The sequence below is a fragment of the Momordica charantia genome, assembly GCF_013281855.1.
Source record: "Momordica charantia cultivar OHB3-1 chromosome 9 unlocalized genomic scaffold, Mcharantia_2.0 BLBB01000009.1, whole genome shotgun sequence".
Classification (NCBI taxonomy): domain Eukaryota; kingdom Viridiplantae; phylum Streptophyta; class Magnoliopsida; order Cucurbitales; family Cucurbitaceae; genus Momordica; species Momordica charantia.
The window spans coordinates 13,542,988-13,552,047 of record NW_028275167.1 but is presented as its reverse complement, the minus strand read 5'-3'; the positions used below and the strand labels follow the sequence as shown (position 1 = coordinate 13,552,047).

Sequence of the window (9,060 nt, the reverse complement as noted above, 5' to 3'; positions counted from 1 at the left end):
AGGTTTCTCTTTAGCCTAGGACAAAAAGAAGGTCGATCGGTTTGGTTATCACCCGTTAAGAGGGCCACTGCAGTAAAATACCCAAGAAGGAGTCTTGCGGAGTGGAGTAGGAATTTCCGGACCACTATAAAAATTCTCGGTGTCACCACTCTCTTCTCTTCTCTCTTTTAAATTCAGTATTTATCTACTTTGAATCTTGGTAGATTGCATATAGGTTTACTTAAATATTTTGTTCAATATTTCCTCTTCTTGTTAATCTTCTTTTATTGATTGCATAATTGTTCATTACCTTGAATTTATTTTTAATTTTTAAAAAGTGGTAAGGAACCCTATTCACCCCCTTCTAGTGTTGTCATTCAATCCTACAGTAACAACTCACCTAAACTCGGTTTCAGTTATATTCAAGTGTTTCTAATTGGTTACTAATTGAGATCGTATTCCTTTTGTTTTAGGAACTCTTCGACAAGCTTAGGAGCTTTAGGACATTCGTTTGTAAGTAGTTTCTTATTTGAGGGGATTGTTTGTTGTGTGTTGCTATGAACAGATTCTTTGCTTGTGTGCCTATGAGTGTTGTTGCATGATTGTTTGTGGTTGGTATTACTTTATTCATATTGCTATTGTTATATTGTGAGTTAGTTGTGTTCTAATTATTATGAAAATTGATGGAATGTTGGATGTGTTTCTGATTATATGTTAGTTACGTTGTTGGTTGTGCCTCTCTTGTGAAATATTTATACGATGTGGTTTGTGGAAGCATGTTGAACTATTGTGAGACGTTTGATGCATGGGTCATGCTTAGAAACATGTAAGACTCGATCTGGTGAGAGTTCTTAGAAGTTAAGAAGTGAATGGTGAGTATCAAAGCCAGAGGGCTGATATGTCACTAGTTGGGTATTGAGGCTCTGGGTATACAGGTTGGGGATCGATATGCCAATCTGTGAACAAAGATAAGTGTCAAAGCTTCAAGTATAAAGGTCGATGATCGATGCGATGAGTCTTAGTGGAAGGCAAGTATTGGGGCCTTGAGAGTAAAGGACAACGACCAATACGTTGCAAAGTCATCGATGCCTTAGCTATGCATGGTTAGGGGTCGATGCAACAGTTCGAGGCCTCGGGTATAAAGGTCGGGGGTCGATGCGCTATAGAGAAGTGTCGATGCCCTGAATAGATAGCATGACATTTTATTGATGTGTAAGCATGTTGTTTGTGCGTGACCTTTTAGGTAAGTACTGCTTACTGTGTACTAGTTTTGTACTCACCCCCTTCCCTTTTCCCCTATAATTTGCAGGTAACGAGGTCACTCACAAGAATGGTGATGGCGAGGAGGAGACTTGACTGGAAGGATCATATAGTGCTGCATCATGTTGTTTCATTTTTAAATAGGATAGTGGAAATTGTTTCTTTCAATTGACTTGTTATTTGATTAATAATTTAGTTGTTTAAGTTTCACGTTTAAAGAATTTTTTAAGGTTGTTGGTCGTTATTATGTTTTGTTTAGCTATTGAACTGTGGAGTTGAAATCTATTGATGATGTTTATTAATTCATTGGCTCGAGATGGAATTTAGTTAGTTTTTTCTTCGTTGTTAATTGAGAATTTAAGATTTTTAGTGGATAGTAGAGGTTGATTAAGTTGCTTTAAATGAAGTTGTGGTACAAAATGCAGTTATTCTCTGTTGTTGGTAGGAGTTGAAAGGAGATTTTAGTAACATGCCCCATTCGGTGTTGTTGAAAATTTGGGGGCGTTACAAATGCGGCCTGATTTGGGATTATAACTATTTCGTTCTTGATGGTGGCTCATTCTTGGCCATGTACTCTTTTATTAGGTTCTCCATCGAGTTAGAGGAACTTGCTACTGACTTTGTACCTTGCTGCAGGTTGGATCTCGAAAAACCATGTGGGAAATTTCCTCTTTGCTTAAATTGATTCATATTTTGTTGTGGTTTATTCCCTTGAATTCCTCTCCAACTTAAATTAGGATGTTGCCTCCACCCCGGATTATAAGTGTTAGCATATAAGGGTTGTTTCTATTTTGATTAGGATTCCTTAAATAGAAAACTGAGGCTGGATTTCCTTGAATTAAAATTATGCTCACCCTCACAAAAAGAGCATGACATAGCATGTACATTACTGACTGCAGTGTTAACAGATGATGCCCCAGCAACGATCATGTTTTTCACCATGTTAGTCAAATGAGAAATATTTGCATTAATTGATGCCAGTACATCATTCTCATGTGTACCACCTTTCATGTGACTAGTGATGGTTGTTGGATGAAATTCTCTCAAGAATATCTAGCTAACAAAGCCCCATTTGCCGACGCATCTACTGCCGATATTGTAGCCTCATTAAGCCCATTATAGTAAGTCTCAATCTGAATACACCTAGGCAAGCCATGATATGGGCATCTCTGTACTAGATCTTTAAATCTTTCCCATGGTTCACCCACTGTCTCCCTAACTTTCTGTTGGAAATTATTAATTTTACTCCTAAACTTTGCATTTTTGCTGGGAGGGAAGCATTTCATCAAAAATTTCTCAGCTAAGTCATCTCAAGATGTAATGGATTCTACGAGCAATGAATTTAACTAATTTCGAACATTATCCCTCAATGGAAAGGGAAATAACTTCGACCACAACGCTTCCTTGGATACACCTTGGATCTTAAATGAATCTCTCACCTCTAAGAAGTACCTCAAATGGAGATGTGGATCTTCAGAAACATGCGCGTTGAATTGCCTGACAGTTTGGAGCATCTGAACGTGATGGGGTTCAACTCAAATGTCTTTGCTTCAATTTTTTGTTATGCTATAATCGGGTTGAAGCCATAGAAGAATGTTGGAGCGACGTATACTCTTATAGCTCTTTCTCTATCGTCAGCCAACAAAATAGCATTTATAGGACGAATTGTTGCTGCCCCAACAACTTCTTTCTCATTATTTCCCTCAACTACCAAATTGGGAACCACAGGGTTCGGAGCTCTATTATGTTCATCCATATGCCTATCAAGTATTTGTTGTCTTCTTTGCTCTTATCTTCTTCAACGGAACGTTCTTTCTATCTCGTTATTAAGAAATACTCCAAACCTTGCAAATAGTACATTCACCTACAAGGTTCACCAAATGAGTGTTAATGAGGTCTTTCTACAAACAAATTTTCTCAAGTAAAAATTTAATGCGAAAAGGTAAATCAACACCCGGCAACGGTGCCAACAGCTTGTTAACGATTTTAACAACTCTTGTGCAAGTGTACACAAATCGTGTAGTAGCAAGTAATAAAAAGATCTAATCCACAAGGATTGAGTAACCAAACACTTCAACTTTCACTCAATAAATGGAAAAACAAACAAGATATATATATGGATTATCAATACTTTGCAAATAAGATAAAAGTGCATTTAAATGATATTAAAACATAATTTAAAACATTCAATCCTTCAGCACGAGACAAAAGAAGAGAGACAAGAGAATACTAAAATTCAAATGTAAAAATGGGGGTTGTGTCCCTATTGCTGTGATGTTACTAACCGATGCTCCAGCAATGGATTGTTATAGCTACTGGCCAAACAAGCGTGGAATCTTATTGGATTTCCCAAATTTCAACGCTATTTTAACCATTATTAAAACCAGCGACTCTTCAACTAAGCTTTTAACCATGTTAGGTGAGACCTATTCCTATGTACCCATGCTCTAAGCTTGAATGTAAATCTAACACAAGTTAAAGCTATTCTCTCTTTATTACAATCACCCGAAATCTAAAAAAGAGTTCATTCAACGTGATGATAAAGCCCATTAAACTTAAAAATACAAAATAAGCTTTAACTAATTAGAAACAACTTTATAAACCAGAAAATCAGCATTCACAAGCCAAGGTCCACAATCCCTTAATGTTTTAGCTACCAAACGCAATAATAAAGTACACGGAGGAAGAGAATACAAAGCTCGTCGAAAATTAAATACAAAAGGAGGGAGAAAGTATGAAAAACAGTAGAAAATCCACTACTATAACTTCAAACTCCCTTAGCTTCCGGTTCTTCGTGTCCCCTCCTAAATGAGAATGTTCTCTCTTTTTTTTTTGTCTTTTTTCTCCAAGGATTGATTGAGGATCAATGGAGGCAGCCTTGAATGCAAGCTTTTATACCCCTCCTTAATTTTAGGGCAACTGAAATTGATAAAACGGGGCCCAACTCAATTTCAAATGAATATGCATTTTACTGCCGTAATTCTTTGGTAACTCTACTATCACTGTCAATTCACTTTTTCCAGAATTGGCTCCGATTCTCCAGTGTAATCTTCGCTGCAGTAAAACATTCAAAATCGAAAATGTTTCGCAAAGTACAACATTAACTAAAAATGCAAGATCACCTTGAACATTTACCTATTAAACCTAAAACAATGGTAATTGGAGCTTATTTGTGCAATTTCTTATCTACCAAAGAAATTTTCCTCTTAAAATAACTCTCTTATGGAGAGTTATCAGTCACCCCAAAGAAATCGGCCACATCAGTGTGAAGGGTTCGATGGTACTCCTTGGGGCGCAACGAAGATTATCCTAAGTAATGCTACACCCGAGACTTGAGTCACAGTCTCTCAGGATCAACTTGTTAGGGGTTGACCTTTTACTGCATAACTGTGACTCGGTAGGCCTGTTTGACCTTAAAAATGAATCGTTCCCATCATTATTAGCTAAAAAGGCTTACATATTCTTAAAGTAGAACATGCATAGAAAATTTTGGATAATTTGCAATATATGGTACTTTAGGAAAAATATGAGAAAAACGTTGTCAAAGTTGGAAGACAATCACAAAATTTGTTTTGAAGGAAAAGCGCTGGCACTTTTTGGCATGATCAAACCTAAAAAACATGCATTTCACTTAATGAAGGGCAAGTGAGTCATTTCCAACAGCAACTCATCCCATTTCCATCTTCATTTGTTTGATTGTTAGCTGTAGCTTTCGTTCATAAGCTTTGGAGTTCATAAGAGTTATGTTTTAGTTGTTCTTTCCTTGTATTTCACACTTTTTATTTATTGTGTTGCTTTTAATTCAAGTTCTTCCTTTCATTCTTCATCTATTATGTTCTTTTAAAGTTTCTAAGCGAGTTTACACTCCCCTCAAGCTCGAAAGAGAAGAAGATCAAGCTAGAACTCCTTGTACGCCATTATTATTTCTTTAAATTCAATGAAAATTACTTCTGTTATGTTTTCGTGTGTTTTCTTTCCTTTAATTATGTACTAATTTATTTGTCAACCTCTTTGTGGAATGCCTTAGCCAAAATAATTTGATTTCGAACATGCTCATGATTTGCCCATATTGCACCTTACACAATCTTGGGTTGGATTCTAAAAAATTATCTTTACGTCTTTTTTCCGTTTGGCCACAGGGAAATTGATTTATGCACTAAAGCCCAACTCTGAGGAGGGTAGGTTAGGTAAAATAATAGGAAACCAATATAGGATGTGACTTAGACAAAAGCGCATAAAACAGGATCCTAGACATAGGTCACCTGACCTATAAATGAAAATGAGTTGATAAATACTTTTTAGGATTGTAATCACACATAGAAATATGATTGTAGGTTACCCTATCCTCTGCAGCAACCAAAAGCGGTTGGTGAAAGAGTATAACTCATATTCCAAAGTTTAGCCAAATTGTAGCTGGCCCAATTTCCCCAAAGTATGTATCTTCTATATTTTCCATCAAGACTAAGGCAAGAAGCAGACCGGTTGTGTTTTATAAAATTGCTTGATATTTGAAACCCCAAACAACAACATTTGTCACTATTTCCTTCATAAACCACAATTGCATCTTTGAACCATTCACTTCTTAAAAACCATTTTTAAAGCACAAGTCCATGAGGATTCGAACTTGGAATTACTCCCAAGTAATACTTGTGACCGTGTACGTTTGCACGTGTCTCTAATCTTTTAAAGGTAGAGAAAGTCCCAACACAACACAACGAATTAATGAAGAAGTACACTCGTTTGTTGGTTGTTCAACACACTACATGTGAATTCCTCTAGAAGATTTTTGGAGCCCAAGCGCCCTCCATCCCGGACGATTTGAAAGCCGATCATCCATCATTGTCTCTACCAGCCGCCTCTTTTGATGACTCTTCGGATGAATTTAGTGGAGTAGCCCCTTCTTATCGATTCATTTCTTGAACTTGTGTTTGATTACTTTTTTGTGCTTTTGTTATTTTGAACTGGATTCACTAGGTTAGCTTTCTTTTATGTTATTTTTTGTTTGGATGACGTTGTTTGCTGAGATGCTTATTTTTTTGTAAAATGCTATGTGTTCAGTCATGTCATATCCATTTCAGCTAGTTATAGGTTTGTCCCATGCTTGCGCAATGGCTCTTTTTTGAATTTATAGCATGCTCATTTTGTTAATGAATCACGTTCTTTTGTTTTTTGTATGTGTCTCATGGCAATGAGGATAACTAAGGACATGTATAGGTTGGATTTCTTAAAATTTTGATAAAGCCATGTTTCAGTTTCTACTATGTTTTGTTAATAAACTAATTTCTACTTCTTTTGTTTATAAAGTTACAACTTTTTTAATACTTTAGGAAGTCATTGTCCTGTTTGTCAAAAAAATCTTTTCATAGTGAGAATATTGTTTCCTTTAAGTTTGGGGGAGGGGGAGGGGGAGGGGGGAGGTGCAAAAAAAATGGAGTCTTGCTAAAAAGAGTCCTTTACAGAAAAAAAAAATGAAAATAGAGTCCAAGATAAAATCAAGTCCAAAAAAGTTTTTTTATCGGTGTGTCCTTTTACTCAAAACTAAAGCATGAAGTAGAAGAGTTTTTTTATAAAGTAGCTTTGTATTTGCAAAACCAAAGCACCACTTTATCACCTACTTTTAGCCATAAAACTCAATTGCACTTTGAAACATCTCATTTCAATTCATTTTGAAAGCAAAGGTCCTTGAGGTTACGATCTTGAAATTACTTCCTTGTATTTCTTGTGACCGTGTAAGCTTGTGCACGTCTCTCTTATCTTTTGCGATAGAGAATATCCCAACAATGTCCATCTAAGTTGAGTAGTAGATGCATATATTTTATTATGGCTAAGTATGACATCCGTACCTGTAGGCGAATGTGGTACACAGACGGTTATGAAGGATACCTCGACTCGAACCAGATTGCGCTATTCCATTTATCCTTAAATGAGCTCAAGCTTGACCCTAGTTTAGAACCGATGTATTATCTTCTGATCACCCAGCTTCAAGCCTTAGCTTAGTTCAACGGTAGATTCCCTTCCAAAAATGGTTTAATTGGGTCCATCCTAGAAGACATCTAGAGCTCAATGTCCATTAGGTCAGGTTCAAGGATAGATAGGGAATTTAGGTTTTCCATGGGTACCAATCTAGCTAGGTTAGTCCGTAAGCGGATGCCAATCTAGCCAAGGCATTAGTATTATAATTTACGACTGATGAATATGACTAATGGTGTATTCCTTCAATTGGGCAAGGAGTTCTCAAGTCTTGATCAATTTTTTTGTATTTTGCTATCTTTGGCTTGATAATCCTCAGTTATTTGATTTTCTATCCGTTGAGAGTCACTTAATACGAGGGGATATACTACTCCTAGCTTTATTGTCATTCGAAGTTTAGGGTAGAGGGCTTCGTATTTCGTCTCATTATTCAAAGTTCGAAAGTTGAGTTGTAGATCATACTCAAAGCGCTTCCCATCTGGCGGAAGGAGTCGTTAGGGTTCACTTTTTACTGTAGAAATAGGTGTCGATAGGCCTATTTGACCATAAAATTAACAATTCCCCATCATTATTAACTAATAAGGGTTACATATTCTTAATGTAGAACATGCATATAACATTTCTGGATAATTTACAATATATGATGATTTTCAGGTTAGTCAGTCTCGAACCAGGAGATTTTCATTTAATTTTAAATTAAACTTTAATTAAATTTATATATATCGAGCTCCGTGTGGTTGGTTTTATCTTAAGTTGGGATGGGTTCTTTTCCCTTGGGCTTGGTTATGTTGGGCTTTTTGGGTTGGTTTGGTTTTAAAACAAAGGAAAAGAAAAATTAATAAAAAGAAAAGAAAACAAACCTAGGGTTTCATCTCTTTCTCCTATCCCACCCCTCTAGCCGCCACATCCCCCCCGCTCAACCTTCTTCTCCGGCAAGCAGTGACCACGAACGGCGGCCAACAACTCTGCACGCAGCGGAGCACTGGCGGTGATTCTTCGGACCGAATGGCCGGTGACCCACACGCATTCCCCTCCAGTGGCTCTGCAACAAGACCCGCGACGGCCATTTTGGTGTTCTTCCGTGACAACTTCGGTAGGTTCCATCACGATCCGACGACTGCCTACCTCCTACCGACCAGATCTGAGGCCCTTCCACGAACCCAGAGCCCGACGACTCCATTGTTGCCCAGATCCGACGCCTTCGAGCAGACCATGAGCAAGTCCGGCGAAATCCTAGCGGCGACGCGTGACTGCTCTGAACAACATTGGTTCTCGCCAGATCCAGCTGTCTCGACGGCGACTTTCCCCTCGGCGTTGCGTTCTTCGGCGCCCTGTACCTGCAGCACCTCTCCCCGACTCGGATAGAAGCGACCAGCTCGTGTTTGGCCCAGATTTGCGGCGTTTTCTTCCTCCCGGTGACTTTCGGTGTTGACCCACATCCGTTCGAAGACCGATTTAAGTTACCCTCACCTTGGCAAACTATATCTAAGTTACCCACACCTATACGAAGTTAATTTTGTGGTAATGAGTCATTTGAACCCTCTTAGAATTGATTTCGAAGGCTGAATAGTATATGTAACTTGCTGTTTTTTTTCTGTTTTAGTGCCTAGGTGTGGGATCGATGCAAAACTTAGGGGCGCGGTTGTGAGTAAGTAGACAAGGGGGGTGTGCGTGCGTTAATGTGTGCTAGTTGGTCTCTAATGTGCTGTTTCGTGATGTTTAATATTGATTTTTATACGCTATTGTGCTAGGTAACTCTCGTTTGTGTTAATCTGCATACTTGGTGTAGTGTTAAATATTCGTCGGTGATAATGGTGGAATTTTGCCTTGCTAAACTGCTGAAAATTGTTG

General features: G+C 37.9%; 1 non-coding gene across 1 annotated transcript; it reads left to right on the top strand.

The window, feature by feature from the left end:
• The first annotated feature begins 2,388 nt into the window (after positions 1–2,388).
• Positions 2,389–2,495, top strand: LOC148209022 (small nucleolar RNA R71). The gene has a single exon (XR_015787526.1). It is a non-coding gene; the product is annotated as a small nucleolar RNA R71 (small nucleolar RNA).
• Positions 2,496–9,060: the final 6,565 nt, after the last annotated feature.